This window comes from Epinephelus lanceolatus, chromosome 10 (assembly GCF_041903045.1).
Source record: "Epinephelus lanceolatus isolate andai-2023 chromosome 10, ASM4190304v1, whole genome shotgun sequence".
In the NCBI taxonomy this organism is placed as follows: Eukaryota; Metazoa; Chordata; class Actinopteri; order Perciformes; family Serranidae; genus Epinephelus; species Epinephelus lanceolatus.
Genome location: NC_135743.1, coordinates 8,380,675 through 8,398,693, shown reverse-complemented (window position 1 = coordinate 8,398,693; position 18,019 = coordinate 8,380,675).

Sequence of the window (18,019 nt, the reverse complement as noted above, 5' to 3'; positions counted from 1 at the left end):
TCCCTAATTTGTCATATTGAATATTGTTAATGCAAAAAATACCCTGAAATATCGTGATTTTTTTTAGGGCCATATCGCCCACCCTAACACCATCTTTCACCTCCAAGCTTGAAGCATCCAAGCTAACACTTTCCTCACTCTCCAATGCTCACACTGTCAGCAAACGGCACGTGTGTATGTGTGTGTGTGTGTGTGTGTCCATGTTGAAAAACATGGAAAAGAATACAGATGGACCAACAGTTTATGCTAAATCTGCTACATTTTGGGCCTCCCACAACCTTCCTTCCTTCAGTCTACCACAACAACCATAATAATTTTATATGTGAATATCACCCTCATCATCACTCCTTCATATATACGACATGTAGATATTTCTGATGATGTGAAAATTTATTAAGTGATGTATATTATCTTTGTCTGGACTGAGGAGAGTTACAGTATCCCCTGTCCTTCCTTACTGATCACATCCTCAGCCCTTTGTTTACTACAAACCAAACTGCACAGCATTGTTAGTCAGGCTGAGGGAGCCTTGATGGAATCAGAGTCCATTAACATGGAAGGCAGCGTCGAGGTGACTTTAGCTCCTAATTAAAAACAGATGTGTCCATTTAATAGTCTTAATACTTTGTGGGAGAGCGAGACAATCACCGCAGAAATATCTATTTGCCTCATTAAATCGGGAGGCTTGATCATGATGAGAAGCAGGGTAATGAATGAAGACAGACATGTTTACCAGGTTGTTTAAACAGTGTTTGCTGGGAGGAGAGGGTGGAATCTAGATGGACTGTTGTTTGGTGGAGAGGAGAGGAGGAGGAGGGAGTCTTCAGCTAGCTGAGGACTGATATGATGAATGGCACGTGAGGTCAGGTAAAAACAAGGAGGAGGAGACAATAAGAAACTGGATCAACTCCGAACCACCAACTATCATTCTGTGCGTGCTAATATGTTTCAAAACACTCCTGGAGTTGTTTCAAGGCTTCACCATGTCACTGGCGGTGATTTCAGGCCTGAGAAACTCTAAAGTAAACTTGGCTGCATTCGTAAGTGGGAGGTTCAGTGAGGTTAAAGCAACTGTGCTGTTACACATATTAAACATTTCAAACAGGCCCAACCACCACAGATCAAGGGAAACAGTTTAAATATACATGCTGATGTTTGAAACACACTGTCAATGAGATTCAAAGCAGCAACAAGACGACTCTACAGCCATGCTAAATGCTAATGTCAGCATTAGGGATGCACCAATTTATTGGCAGAACATGGAACACGGTATATTCACTTTGTTGACTGCCATAGGCCTATGGGCAAATAGGATGACATTGGTGAACGTCATCCTATTTGCTCGTGGCCGATGGTCTTCTCTTGTGTCACATTAACTTTGTGCAGGCTGAAAAGCAGGGCTCGAGACTCACGGCCACAAAGTTTAATCAAAGAGCGGATACAAGACGAATACACTGACTGTTGTACAATGATGGTTGGTCCATGCCAACCAATGTCCGGTCCTCCTGGGTACAACTGGAAACTGGAGATCTTCCAAATCTGGACGAAAGGACGCAGTAACCTAACTATTGTTGCGTCAGACGCACCTAATTGTTTCGCTGATAATGCCACATTGTCATCAAAGAACCCGTGTTGACATTGGCAGGAGGAGAGCTAGTTAACATTAGCTCTAAGCAGCCAATGGTCACAACAAACAGTTGACTGAGATACATTATGATGCGTTCAAGCTCTATTCAGTAAAAGTGAGTATAATTAATTAATAAATTTGTATGATTAAATTTGTGCTAATTCAAAGGTTGTGTAATGAAGGGCTTAATTACTTTACAACAGCGTATTTTTTTTTATTTCTTTGTATCAGTGGCACAAAAGGGGGAATAAATAACAACAAAAACAAAATAAACATAAAAACATTGGTATCGGCAAAGACGGTGGATAAACCAAGACGGTCCACTGCGCGTCAGTTTCCTGTATCAGTGTCACGTGGGGTTCGCGACCACCACGCCCCTTTAGGAGACTAACAGCAGGTCCTGAGTCCATTGACTTCAGTGGGAGAAATGAACGTGATTACAGATTATGGCCGATTATTTCGCCCCATATTCATTGAAGCAAATACTGGACCCATTTATCACAAGCCACATATCTTCAGAACATTCCGACACCACAATGGCAAATTTCAGACGGACAAATCAGGAGAAAATTTACTTTGTTCAAGAACTGTCTCTGTCTCAACAACACACTCTCGCGAGATCTGGCAACAGATATCTCCTCTCTGGTGCTGAAATCAGTGCAGTTTCACCAAAGATACTGGATTAAAAAAGCATTTTTTCCAGCGGATATCTTAGTTACAACATGATTGAGCTAGCAAAGCAGTTTTGTGTTGCTATGTGTGGTATTTATTCAGTTTTGGGAAATCACGATGTCTAGAAAGCATCAGTGGCTGCAGCTGACAGGGACAGCTAACAGCAGCAGCAAAGCTAACATCAGGACGTCATCTGTTAAAAGCCTCCCGGTGTCGGCTACGACATGAAACTACTCCAGTTAGCTCAATCATGATGTAACTAAGACATCCGCTGGAAAAAATATTTTTTTCATGGACAGTTTATTTTTATTTAGCTTACGGCCAGTAAGGGCACACAATGGGAGTATATTGTAGGTGGGCCATCTTGTAGTAATCCAGTATCTTTGGTATCAGCTATCGGCCAAATAGTTATTTCAAAATTGAAAAATTAAAAATCTAAATAAATTTTTGTCTTTATCAGTATCAGCCCCGAATTTCAAAATCGATGAATCCCGAATGACAACTCAAGAAAGCTGTGTCATCAAGAGAAGTATGTTGAACCGTCTCTAGATCACAAGACACATTTTCACTTGCACATCCAACGCAACACATAGGCTCTCCTTTTAATCTGTGAGGCTGTCTGCACTGGTTCTGTGCAGGCTCGTGTCTCAGCAAAGTGTCACAGGCCTGAACCTGACCTGAAGCACTTATTTATGCTTAGAATCTATTTTTTTGACAATGTGTGTATGAACGAGGGCTTGATGCCCGAAAAAAATTAATATCTACAGTGCTGTGTCTGGACAGAGCCAGACAGCAGCACACTCTGCTCTGGTTTGTAAGCCCAGACTCTCCCTTCACTTCTGCCCAGCAGCAGGGCAGAAAGACACAGGACCTTCCTGGGTGCTGAGAAGCTGCAGTGCTGACTCGTGGGCAAACTGTAACCTACACTGTACATTTACTGCACAAAAATGTGTCCCTTTCCTGCTTCATGCTTTGAAATTGGCGACCAAGACAGAACTCGTATATGCAGTCGCTTCAGTGTCACATGATCGCTGCCATTACCTGAGCTGACATGACGTTTACGGCCTACACACACGGTAAGAGTGTGTTCACTTGATTGATCGATCTCTCAGCCTATGATACTCCACTATGGTGGTTGCCATTTTCTCATTCCCCCTCAACTCCATCACGGCTCCCTCTTTGCCAAAATTTGGATTTTCTGGCTGCAGTAACTGCCAAGATGGCAGCAAGTGATGATCGCAAATCCAGACTTCAAAACCTCCCAGATCATCTGGGACATCACAGATGCTACATCCATGTTTTCTACAGTATGTTTCAAACACAATTAAAATTATTTGCAACAACACTTCCTGCTATTGTTTTTACTGTCCATCATGCCATTAACTGTTATGCAGGTTAATAAGTACTGCTGCTACGTGCACTTTACATTGGGAATTATTTAAACTATATCTGGAATACAGAAAGATTTACACACACACTTTAAAGTAATGAATGTCTTTTTTTCTGGGTCTAAGTCATGAGCTGTTTGCTGTCCTTTGTTCCTGTCAATTAGCAGTAACCCACTGAGAGTCATGAGAGATATTATCAGAAGGGATGCACGATATATATCGGCCAGTAATGAGCCATTGTTATAATTATGCATTATTCTGATAATTAAAATTATAGCCGATAAATAGCGCCGATAATATGGAGCCAGACTGCTTCCATTGACCTAACAATGGCAGCAACTACACACCGGCACAGTGGGTGGCCGTACATGTACCTTTAAACTTGTGAGCCTCCAATAAACACAGAGAAGAAGAAGAACTGCAGCATGCTGTCTACAGGGCAAAAGATGTCATGTGTCGCAGTGGAAGACAACAGGATTGCGCCAAGGGTCTGATCTGGCCACCCGACACAGGATGGCACTTTCACATCCTTGTATTTACTATGTTCATCAGTAGTGTAGGGTTACATGGAGGGCAGGGGAGTTGTGCGTAGGCCATTTGACAACACCACAGAAAATCTGTCTTTTTCACAGCCTGATGTCGGCAGGTATGAAGAGTCGGGACCGTATTTTGTTTTTTTTTTTGTGTATGTATATTAATGTATATTAAATCAGCCATATTTTCTCACTGCATCTCAGCCCTCAGGTGTACATTAACTACAGGTTATACACTTGTTTTTTAAAATACAAAAATGTGAAATTATTGGTTTTTGTGTCTGTTAAAAAATCCATATCGGTGCGTCCCTAATTATCAACAACCTCAGTAAATGAAAAAGTTTCAAGTGTCAATACCCCTAAACTCATTGATAATTTTTGAAATGCTGGGGTAGTTTTGCTTTTACTCACATGGTATATCGTGAGTGGATATGTAAAAATATTCCTGACTTTCTTGTGGCACTTAACATATGAGAAAGAAGCAAATATTTTCAAATAATCAGTCTTTGGCCTGGTGTAGATGAAGTTAAAGTGCAGCTGTACTGCATCAAACGAGCCATAAAGCGACAGCGAGTAAAACGTACACCTTCATTTTAAAAGAATACCAGCCTTTATTCTGTAACATCACACCTGGCTGTAAGGAGTATTTTCATAATTAAATAATTGGTTTATTATTGAAAAATGTAAATTAAAATAATAATAACTATCCCCTTGGATCCCTGGTAAATTGTGAATTTTTCCCCTTTTTTTTTTTTGTTTTGTCCGACACCAATCCCAAACCCACAGTTATTCGAAGTGAAAATTTAAAACAATATACTTACACAGAAAAGCAGCAAATGTGAGAAATTAGAACCAGTAAAACCTTGGCATTTTGCTTTGTGAATGACTTCAAAATCAGACTTGTTGCCAATTAATGTTCTGTCGATCGACTTAACGATTAACAGGCTGCTGGCACGGGAAGTTGCCTTGTCAACTGTTTGAGGATTATTGTGGTATTAGTGAGCATAATATGCACGTCAAGTTCATTTAATTTGTAAAACGTCAGGCATTTAGTATGACACACTCACGCACACACACACACACACACACACACACACACACACACACACACAGACATGAGCGTGCACAAAAGCAGCAGTCTAGGCCCAGATGACTGGTTGTGCAGTGTGACTGCGCTCTTGTGTGTATGACAGGGACAAAGATGTGTGTGGACACTTCAGCCTTTGCTCAGGGATCTGCTGTCACATCCCATCATCAGAGCGGTGCATTCACACCAGCCGCTGCTTCAGGACGGCTCACTAAGGGGGTGGCAAACCTTCTACAGGCCGACAGTGGTGCTCAAGTAAGGATCAGTGTCAGTGTCACTGTTACAGGCTCTGCATAGTGAAAAACCCTGCATTATTTAAAAGCCCAAACATTACACATTTTTTCGGACTCATTGTCAACTTGGTTTGTCGATTTCATTACAAGTCGAGGGGAGTGCATTTTAGAAAACTGGGAATCTAGTTTCTATTGCACAATTAATCTGCACCGATAGCACGTTTTACAAACTGTCGTTATCGGTGAAACTTGGGTCCAATAGTGGCCGATGGCTGCGCAGTCTCCACTGGTCATGCAAGGACATACATCACTGACCGGAGCTGAAGACGGGAAGTTTGTGTCACATGATCAGTGGCTACAGCTCCAGAAAAAGCAGGTCCCTCCTGCTGTGTGACTGTGTGCACGTGTGTTGTTCTTCATTTTAACATGGATGCACATGAAGCTTGTGGTTGGACCACTACAGCGGGGACAGCCAATTAAAGGCTAAAGCCCATGACTAGGTGAATGCTGTCACTTCCTGTTTCAAATTAAAAGCCATTGTTTCAACAAAAAAGCCCTTTAGCATTTCATACATGGTCCAGCCATATACTAGGTCCTGATCTGGTCTTTTTTATGTTTTATGGATCATGAAGAAAGTATTATGAGTACTTCTAAAATACAGACTTACTCCATTTTAAAGTATCTTGCCTCAAATTATATTTAATTTTATTTTAGCCCTGTCAAAAATCAATTACAAAATACTTTAAATACATATTTCGAATTCAAGTAACAGAAATACTGCCCATCTCTGATCACAATTTTGCATGTATTGTAATTTTGAACTTGAGAATCTTGTACTTGAGAATTTCAGGTTGGCTTTGAGGGAAAATAATAACTTAAAAACTTAAAATTGTTCCTACCTAGATTTTTTAGGTTCAATTGAGGTTCGTTCTTGATTTATTCATTTATTGAGGTATTTACTACTTCAACTATTGACCGGCTATCTGTGTTTTCCTGCTTCAACTACCATAACCATATTGGTCTTTTAAAATCCACTATCAGTTGACCTCTAGTCTAAACGGTGCCAAAAAACTTAATGTCTCTAGCGATCATAGTTTCCCAGCACTTTTTACTATACAGGACAACAGCTACTCCTCTAAACTAGGGCCAGGTGATTAATCGAATTTTATTTTCAATCACGATTTCGTCTTCTCTCAATTTTCAAAACAAGATAATCAAGATAAAATGATGTGCTGCATGACCAGTCTACCAATGTTGCTCCCATGTTGTCTTATCTTGAAAATCAAGCACACTCCTTACCATCAGATGTGCTCAGTCCCTCCTCCCCAAAGTCCAAACAGAAGTTTCAGTACAAGCTGAAAACAGCAAGTCACAACGCATCACCCCACCGCTGTCTTGAAACTTGTTGGTAGAACTTGTAAGAAGATGCCAAAAAAGGAGTAGCAAAGTGTGGAAACACGTTGGTTTTGCGGAGTCAGACTTGGAACAAACTACAGTCATGTGCAAGATGTTTTACATGGTCACAGCTGCACCACAAAGCAACATCAACCAAAATAACTGATTATCATTTTTGCCACAATCAGTTACAGAGGGTGACTGTGGTAGATGGTGACAAATCTGCTGAGGAGGTTTAAGTTGATTAAAATGCTAAATCATTCAATAGGTTTACAAAACCTTTACAGCTACTTTGATGTTTGATCCTTTAAGACAATTCAGTTGAATTTGGGGATCCAAACTTCTTGAGTTGTATTCAGGCTTTAATGGATGTAACCACTGATTAATACATTAAAATAATTTTGCTTCAGATTTTGCTCTGGAGTCTTCTTTAAGTTTGTATTTAACATACTACCCTATTATCTCAATGAAATGTACTAAAACAAAATGTATATAGAACACCAAAAGGCAATTTATCATTTTGGCCTGTAAAAATCTGCTTGGCTGGTGGATTCTTTCATCTTCCAGTCCCCTTGGCCAGTGAGACTAAAAGGTAATTTTGAAAACTGCACATGGTAGAAGAGGAGCCCAAGAAAAGGAATTAAAACAAACAGATCTCACTGTTCAGACTTCATTGTAAGTAAGCACTATTTTTCCTTTTCCCCCCATCGTGTCTATATTTGTGTTTTTTTATTTCTAACGTCATTGGCTGATACAGGAGTATGAGACTGAACACTCATTCATAAAGCCATGCGCTACAGAAGTCAGCGGCTCCCCTGTGTGGTTTCGTGCAGCCTTTGCTTGGATTCAGTATAAAAACAAGAGCTTGGCTGCACGTCACTCAGTCAGTCAACCAGTGCATAGGTTGTTGGTGAAGTTGTTAGCGTAGATAATGAGTTAATTGGAGCTGGACGGATGTGCTGTGTGTGCTGGAAAATAAAAAGATCCCTGGAGACCTGAGCTCACCTCCAGTTGGGAGATGGTGGGGTGGTTTGTGTGTGTGTGTGTGTGTGTGTGTTCTCAGTGGTGTATTTGCTAATGTAGCGTAAGAAACACGGGTAAGAAAGACATATGATACAGACACATTAGCAAAGGTCAAAGGGGGAGGTGAAGGTTAAAGAACCAAGGATGAGACTGAAAGGAATATATGATGATGATGATGATGATGATGATGATGATGATTGACACTGAGGGGTGAGGGCACATTTGGAGCTGACACCGGGTTGTTAACATACCCAATAACGACACAACTATTATCAGTATTTTATGGACTAAAGTGATGGATACCTCATAATTACTTTGGATATTCAGTGTATTAGAATTTGACCTTTTTATGTCATTACAGATTTTACTGAAAAGGTTCTGTTCAAAAATTTTATTAACATCTTCTACAACAGTCTGGTATCTATTTGTAGCTCAAATCCAATCTGAGTAATTTACAAAGTATTAAATTGGTATAAGTTAAGGTCAACTGTTGCAAGTGTTTTTCTTATTGTTTTTTTTTTTAAACTACAACAACTTACTGTTGCTTAGTTTCTTCTGAGGTTAAGTGTAATCTCAGCCATACTTTTTTTTCTTTGGTCAAGCTGTATCAGACATTGCGTGTTAGAATTTTTCGTCGCCGGTCATTCTGACCGACAGGGTCATAAAAATCCGGTCATAATCTATTTTTACCGGTCATTTTAATTTTTCTTTTTAAATTATAATAAAAATATTCAAAGACATTTAGTTTTCATTTGTTTGTTTTTAATAAATCCAACAAGCAAGTTATAAAGTGTGCATTAACAAGGACATGAACGAAAAGATGAACAGACATCCACACACCCGTGCCATTAGGCTTCGCCCTGGACACACCGGACGGCACTAACGCGTCACTAACGCGTCCGGTGTGTCCAGGGCGTTATGTAGTTATGTCTGCAGGATCGGTGACACAAAATTAAAACTGTAATGAAGTGATTATGGTATTGAAAAATGTGTTCGGTTATGCACTGTTGTGTTATTTTAAAATATAAACACCGTATTTTCTCCTCGCATTCCTCAGTGCGTTCTGTTGTTATTTTATTTTGAAAATTGGCTGGATTCTCTCGTCTTTTCTGTGTCCGACTTCCTGTTTGGTACGATCCGCTCGATCCAGTTTGATAGAAGTGCTCGCGGCTCCCGTGAAAAATAGACCAGACGCTGAACTGAAGCGCTGCCTCTACTCTGCGGGCGCTCCGCTCTGCTCAGCGGCCTGTGTGGACAGTCAGATCGGTTAACATGGGTGCTGACTGAAAACTGCCTCCGCTGCTGGGCCCCCGTGCTTCGGTTCCACGTCCAGTGTGTCCAGGGCGTTATGTCAACAACGCTACATGAAGCACATGAATGACTTTTTCTCTGCAGTGTGAAAACGGCAGCCACTTAAACCACTGACTGTGCACTCCGCCGCCAAGTGGGCAGGGGTGGTAATTGCAACCGGTCAAAATGACCGACGGCCTTCAGATTTTCCGGTCATTGTTGTAAAAAAACAGTCAATGACCGAGAATATCCAGTTAATGCGACCCCTGAGCTGTATTGTTTGTTTTAATCTCTATGATGACGTCTGCTCACTGATTCCAACACAACAGGCTTTCAATGGACATTCTGATCTAAGACCAATTTTTGTCAAGTCAAAATATTCATCAAGCATCCACAGAATTTCATCTACACCTAAGCTTTTCCTGCAAAGTGCAAATTTTATTTCTTAAATCTGCGACCGTGGCTCAGGAATTGGAGCAGGCGTCTACCAATTGGAAGATCGGTGGCTGGATCCCCGTCTACATATTGTAGAGTCCTTGGACAAGATACTGAAACCCAAATCACTCCCGATGGCTTTGTTATCAATGTGCGACTGTGTCTGAATGTTTATCTGATGAGCAGGCGACACCTTGTGTGGTAGCCTCGGTCTCTAGAGTATGAATGTGTTTGTGAAGGGGTGAATGGTGCTTGCTTTGTGAAGCTCTTTGAGTGATTGCTAATACCAGCGCTAGAAAAGCGCTGTATATAAATGCAAATCCATTTATCCACATAGCTTTGACACTAATGCCATGTCTGGCCCAAGTCTGGCCCACGTCCATAACTATGTGGCAGAAATTCTGACAACAGCCTCTATGATGCATTTAATAATAAAATAATATCTGCATGGTTGACTCATTCACATCAGGGCACATGGAAAACATCAAATACACTAAAATGCTTCCTAAAGCCACATTATGCCACTCAACACTGTTGGTGTTAGTTTATTACAGTCAGTTGGATATTTATATTTTCATTTGTATAATATTGTAGTAAAACACTTCCTAATGCTGTGTTTACATTACAAGCCACAAACCAACAGCACGACCAGTTACATAGTTGCTGAGTCGCCACTGAAGTGTAGCTCAAGCTCTTTTTCATGTCGTTCAATCGTCTCAGGCTTGTGCTTGCGCTTACTGCCACCAAGCACCCTGATTAAACATCATCCCAGCCTCATTTTAACATCACATTTGCACCATGGCACCCCTGTGTGCACATAAAGCTAGCATAGTGTCAGCTAACTAAGCTCAATAACACAGTACCACAGCTAGAAACAAAAAGGTATGATTGGCTGACGCTTCACCACGTCTTTAGGATGCTAAATGAAGCTGAAGCCAGCTCAACTTTGACTTGCAGCGCTTCACACCTACGTTTGTAGCTTCATGTCATCAGCTTCTACTGAAAATGATTTGCAGCCTGTTGCTGTGTTGCTCATAGTGTGAACACAGCATAATAATTTAAAACTCACCACCTCAATGATGATTTTACATGTTGTTCTTGTTTATCATAAGATTAGCTAAGTGTTAAACTTTTCATGCAACTGACAAAACTGACAAAAAGTGTTATATATTTTTCTTCTATAAGTACATTTTTGTCAATTATATTCTCACCTCATATGAACTTATTAACAGGCCAACATCGGTACATTGATATCGATCTAACTCCACTCTAAATGTCAACCATCCCTGGAGCAAAGCCTTATCAGCGCTCAGAGACCCAGACGGCGTTGACTGTAAACATGACTGCATGAGCATAGACCCAAGGGGGCAATTATTATTATTAGCACTCTGAAACGCCATGTGTCCCCACAAGGTCTCCAGAACAATGAGCATCCACATGGGTGCTGTGACAGCCGCTCATCTAGGTATCAGAGTGAGTCAGCTCGTTAATACCCAGGCTAATAATGGCTGACAAGTGGAGCTAACGTTGAGCTAATAGCAGTGGTGAGGGACAGGCAGGTGTCACCGTGGGGACATGTCTCACTCAAACATGGCTGTCCAGAGGGCTTCATCCTCAGGCTGTAATTAGTAGCCAGTGACAACAAGAAGGCTCTACAGAGGAAAAGCAGCACGTCAAGCACGCACACAAGGGTCTGTGCAACAATAATAATTACCAGTCACCAAAACAATCTACTCCCAGTGCTGGATATTCTATTACATACACTCTGTGGTAAGTTTTACAGTAAACAATATGGACAGCTGAAAACTTGGTTTAAAATTATATTCCAAAAGTTTGGGAAACTGACTGCATAATCTAATGCAATCCGGTTAAGTAGATTAACAACAATTGTGTTTTGTGGAGCCTATAACCTTTCAGTTTTTGAGATGGTGTCAGAGAGGTGTTGATTTAACTACATGGTCATTTTTGAGTCTGTAGGATGGGTCAATGGATTCTATGATATCTAATAACTCTGAGCCACAGTCCTCCATTGTTGTACATACATCATCCTGCTGCCTTTAATACTCACTACAGCACTACATGTGTATTAATTCACAGCTGAAAGTAGTCCCCAACACATGCGCTATTTACCCATTTTTAAAGATTTATATCTTAAAGCTGGGAAGGACTGTTTCACTTTGGCATCAATGGGCAGATATCCCACAATAAACCTTAGAGGATATTGTAATACAAGTGGTCTGAGAGAAAACTATATTTCTGCACCTCGTCTTGGTTCTGTTGTCAGGCTTCACAAAATCTAGCCTGAGACACAAGACTGGCCAATCACAGGTCATTTCAGATAAAGGACGTTCCTATTGACTGTCTTACAAATGCAGATAGACATGGACGCCCCTTCAGTGAAAGCCTGATTCAATGGCATAAATCCTTCAGAGAAAGTTGCTATTCAAGCATTGGCAACAACTGTCTATACTGCAAAGCAACAATAAGGCAGACTTACAAAGAAGAGTCTAAAAGAGTCTGACAAAAAAACACATGCCAATATTGGCGAAGCATTTTAGAGATGGAGAGAAAATAATTTAGCCCTCTGCTATCTGGAGCTAAAGGCTCACACCTGTGGCTTTATGTTCATGTTTATTTAGCTATTGTTTATTTTAGGGCATCCAATCACAATCACAGAATGTCCTCTTCCTCACTCTGGAACGCTACCAGACCCGGCGGCATGGGCGGGCATTGGGGGGCAGTGTCCGCCCACAGAGTCAGCTGTGCCCGCCCTCGACTGGAAGCTGTTTATTTTTGGGGGGTTTTGTTTTTTAACTCAGAGTGGCCAACTCTCTCTTATTCCTATCTCGTTTTGACGATCATACAGTTCAACCAATCCAACCAACAAATGAAGTCAACTTTCAGCCAATTACAGACAGAGGGGGGGCGGGTGCTGACTCATTCATTCATGGACAGCATCGATAATTAATATCGCCGCGAGGCGCGAGCTATGGATATCCGGAATTATTTCCAAAAAAATATAACGACGAGAAGTGACAACGCGAACGGGGGGGGAGCAGGAAGCAGCAGCACCATTGACTTTAACTGGAAACGTAAGCACTGAAGTCAACAGTAACACTGAAGTAAACATTCATGCTAGGAGGGTTAGCTACGGCAGCTAGGGAGAACAAGGAGCAGCACAAAGCAGCATAACTCGTCTGCATGGAAGAAGCGTGAGTGATGACGTCAACAACAAGGACAATGTGTTAAGAAGGTTTCACACACTCCACAAACGCCGCCTGCCACTCTACTGAAAGTGACACACACACACACACACACACACACACACACACACATCTTACAGATACACCCACTTAGGGTACTTAAAGGCAGAAGGGTAACACTGATTTGTTCTGCTCCTTGTGCTCCCTAGCTGCTGTAGCTACCTCTCCTAGTTTGAATGTTTACTTCAGTGTTCAGCTTGACATCAGTGCTTATGTCTCCAGAAATGCTTGACTTTTGAGTTGAATAAATGGACAGAGCACTACAATATTGTTTTTTGTTTGTTTTTTTAGATTTTGGGATGAACTGCCCCTTTTTGGTGAGGGAAAATAATATTTCTCAGCACTGTAGGAGTGGTCACAGAGCCATTGTTCAGCCTGAAGTAGTTTGAAAAAGTTTGCCCCCCTAAAAAAATTTAGTGCCCCCCCTTTAATTTGTTTCTGCAGCCGGGTCTGAACGCTACAGACCCCAAATCAAAGGCTGCCGCATCCTGAATCCAACTAATGCAAACTTCAGCTCCCGGGAGGCAGACTCAACTCAACTCAACGCCGGATCAGCAAACTTTCTGTTGCTGCCGTTGCACAGGTTAGACCTGGCCACGCCGCCGGCCACACCGCTGGCCACCACCCCACGTGGTGCTGGGGGATTTGCACGCGGGAATTCAAGCTTCAACAGCTGCCAACTGAAGGTCCATCGCCTGAGCTGCTGCCCGCTTTGTTCCCAGGGAAGAAGTGGTAGGGAGTGAGGCAAAGGGACGGTGGGGTGGCTAGCTAGCTAATTTTTTTTATCTCATTTGTGGTCTAATAAAGAGAAAGAGCAAGAGCAGGGCAGGATTGGACTGAGTGAATACGAAATATGGTTAAATAAACTAATGTATGGGAAACAGTGGTGGAAGGGGCTAAGGACAGAATGGGAGAGCCACAGAAGGAGGATGTGTTTTCAAAGTCTGCCAGGGTTTTTAGCCATCTCCAGATTTCTTCCAACCCCAGCTTTAAGCAGGAACCAATAACCTTGAGGCTTAAAACCTCGGGTTAAGTAGAACAGTGTGAAGACAAAGTGATCTATTGTTGCTTTGGGTCTTTTGTGAGGTTTTGCCATGCGTAGCATTTTTAGGAGACAATCAGTGCCTGTTTTTAATCAGGAAGCTGAAGAGCTTCAGCGTTAGCCAACACATACTTGAAATAGCATACAGAAGCCTGGTTGAAAGCATTTTATCATTTAACACTAGCATGATACGGCAACCTGAGTGCAAGGAGCGAAAACAAGCTCTCCAAGATTGTCAGCATTGCAGGGAAGGTGATTGACAAGTCACAGAAAGAACTCAGCAATATATTTGACAGTGCTGTACCCATGAAGGCCAAACGTATATTTGCTGATGCCTCACATCCACTACACTCACGGCTTGAGCTGCTCCCAGCTGGGCGTCGATTTAGGGCCCCAAGAACCGGAATCCCAGATCTATCCATCTATCTACCTACCTATCTGTCTGTCTATGTATCTATCTAATAAGCACAATAATATCATGTAATGTTAGAGGTAAAATGGGCTTCAGATATATTAATGTATCTTGGAGCCGGGTTGGAAAATCTTTGCACTCTGTATTTTCTATTTTCTGTGGTTACATCCACTGTTGCACTGGATGCTTTGCTCCTACAATGTCAACTGTGAAATAATAACCTAATTTAATAACCCAACAAAAATTGACAAGATAAAGAAAAGCTCTGTGACTCTGAATTTCCTACGAAATGAGGCATCTAACCAGCTCACTGTTTGTTCACTTTGCACTAAATACCTTTTTTTTCTCCGCTGATGAACGCAGAAATGAGTGCATAGCAAGTGCAAATGTTTTAACAGCAATCTAGCAAAAATGAGGCAGAAGCCCATTATCCTTCCTCAAAATACATATCAGGCCTTTACCAAGACACAATTTGTGTCCTCACTGATGGTCTAAGATGCAATTACCACATCCAATAAAACAGCCCACATTTTCATATTTCATTGTCCCCAGTGTGTACAAGACTCAGTTGTGGAATTATTGACCTGCTATGCTCAACTGGCTGAGTGTAGTTTTAAATATGAATGCCACACATCTTACGTGCACTACATTAGAATCCTCTCTGCCTTGTAATGTGGAAGTAAATGTTGTCTTAAGGACATCAAACATGTTTCAAACAAAAGTACAGAGAATGGGGAACTGACCCCGAGTCTTGTTTTATTCGAGTGTGCTTTAATCCCAGAAAAGCAGCTTTTTCAAATTTTCTAATCTCATTTCTCCACATTCAGACAGAAAAATTGTATCGCCAAGTACATTTTCCAACAAAGGAGAAAAGAACAAAAGAAGAAAGGCTGTTTGTTGCTATTGATTGATATGCAGCATGACATGATATGATGGATTTTTCAACACATCTTGAATGTGACTAGGTATACTTTAAATTCAAGAAATTTTAAGTAAAATCTGTAAAACAAAAACCCTTCATCCACTGAGATTTAACAGCTTTCTGCTTTGTGTTAATATTTTATTGGTCAGTACATCTGAAGACTAGAAGCCTCTTTCCTCCATTCAAAATCAATTTATTCACATATTACTGTCAAATTTGGTGTCATGTGAACATCCAACAATCTTTGATTAGTGAGGAAGTGTTCGAAAACATATCAGGATATTATGTGAGCAGATATTTCAGTTATAGGGAAACACTGACTGTGAAATGCTGGGCTGATAGCTGATACTGATGTTTTGTGTGTTTTAATTTTGTTGTTATAGTAAATGGTTAATGGACCTGCATCTGGAAAGCACCTTTCTCTAAGCTGATCTCTAACTCTAGGCACTTTTACACCACATGTCACATTCACCCATTCACACACTGGTGGCCAAGGCAACCACACAAGGTGCTTCTCAGTTAACTATTCACACACACTGATGAAACAGTCATCAGGAGCAGTTCTGGGGTTCAGTATCTTGCCCAAGGATACTTCGACATGTGGACAGGAAGAGGTCAGGATTGAATGGCTGACCTTACGATTAGAGAACGACCCGCTCTGCCTCTGAGCCACAGTTAAAGCATTTGTAACTGTGTTTTGAAAAGTGTGATACAAATAAAGTTCATGTATTAAATGTGTCAAGTTTGAAAACACACTTTATTTTTGAGTACAGTCACTCTCCAGCACAGAGTTTTTATTTTCAAGTGTCGCTGCCAGCTGTAGAGTGAGTGACTGACAGACAGCTACTTCACAGAGACAGCAAACTAGCTCGACAACATGACTAAATACAAGTATGACGCCGAACGTCTCAAACTTTGTGGCACTTGAACTAATGACTAAGGGGAAAGCTTGACCCTTGCTTGCCATCGGTGAATTTCATCTTATTTGCCAATACAACGATGACAGTCAACCAGGCGAATATCAGCCAATACTGATGTGCGGCCGATAAACTGGTTCATCCCTATTAGATTCTTGACACAACAGTCTTCAACTCAATGATTTGGCTTTTCTAGATCTACGGCCACACCCATGAAACAAAGATAACATCAGCAGTAGCATCTGTCACATTTTCTTGATTTGTGTACCTTTCTGTGCTTTAGCACCTGGGTACACACTTAACAAATACACTTTACACACTATACGTACACAGTATTGACTGACTGTGATGAAAGGACGTGCTAGTTGACAAAGCTCTCTGTTTGGAGACCTCCCAATGCGGCTGTTGCTGATACACAGTATCTAAAACCGACCCCTCGCTGTACCGAGCCCAGGGGCTGATGGGAGTTCTCGGGGGAACCATTAGCAAGCGGATCGGCAATGTGGCGCGCAGGGAGCAAGCACAATTCATGGGAGAGCGCCGAAAGAACTCACAACACTCTAACAACACCTGTCACCCCTGCGCCTAATGAGAAACACAATTAGCAATTAACAGTGCGATCTGTCAGGGCTAATACCTGCCTCCCTGCACACACACACACACACACAGAGCTGGGGGGGGGGGGGGCAACCAGACCCCCTTCATCAGCACTTCCATGCAGGTATGAAATGAGCCCAAACAAGCGGATCAATTAGACAGGTGATGTAATGTTGTGAAACCTAAGCTGATGCCTCAGTGGCAGATTTCCTAAACAGCGTCCTGGCTGATGCTCCACAGTGACTTTTACTACAGATATTAAGTGTGATGTTTATCACACAGCTGGGAAACTGAACTGGACGCACTTCATACTGACCATACATTACATAGCCTGGACTGTTAAACTGTGTGTGCAAATGGGAAGTTTGTCAAAAGACACTTTCCTGGTAGATTTGGTGCTCTATTCTCCTGTAAAACAACAAAGACTGTGGGGATGAACAGGAGACGAGCTAAAGTGAATATAAACAGCACAGACAGTAAAATTCCCTAAATCAGCACATTCTGTGTTTATTTGGATCCCTGTTAGCTGTTGCCTCATGGACACCAACTTTCAAAGATCGATTCTGAGACAATATTGATCTTCACACCTTCTGCTATTTCTCACTGATTATCTTTGAGGGGACATTTGAGGACGCTTCCAGCTGTGTGCAGGTTTCCATCAACGTCCTCGAGGAAATAAAGAGAACTGTAATGCACAAACTGCACAGCATCTGTTCATAATTAATAGTTAAGACATGCACACGGTTGTCTCATGTGTAAAAGTAGCCCATATATCATGTTAGCATTCAAGACTTGAGCTTGTTCTCAAGGAAGTGAAATTTTTTATTGATATTACTTATGCTGTGGTGCAGAAATCTGCTGAAACTTTAATGGATGGCAACAAACTGGGAATACAATGAGGCGAGTGCTATCAGTGGAAGACTGGACTGAATATATGACAGAACATTCTAAGCTATTTCACATATAAAATGATTGACCTGTCCCAGTTTTTTGTCTCACATATTTGCACTGGAATGGTGTGTTTTTTTTCACACTGTGCTTTCTGAGAGCGGAACTAAGCAAAGGCAGCTTACTTCTAGAAACTAACTCTAGTTCATCATTGCTTCCACTGAGAAATCAAGGTAAACCACGGCGCAATTACATTGTTTACTGCCATCAGAAGACACGAGAGCACCATGTCCAA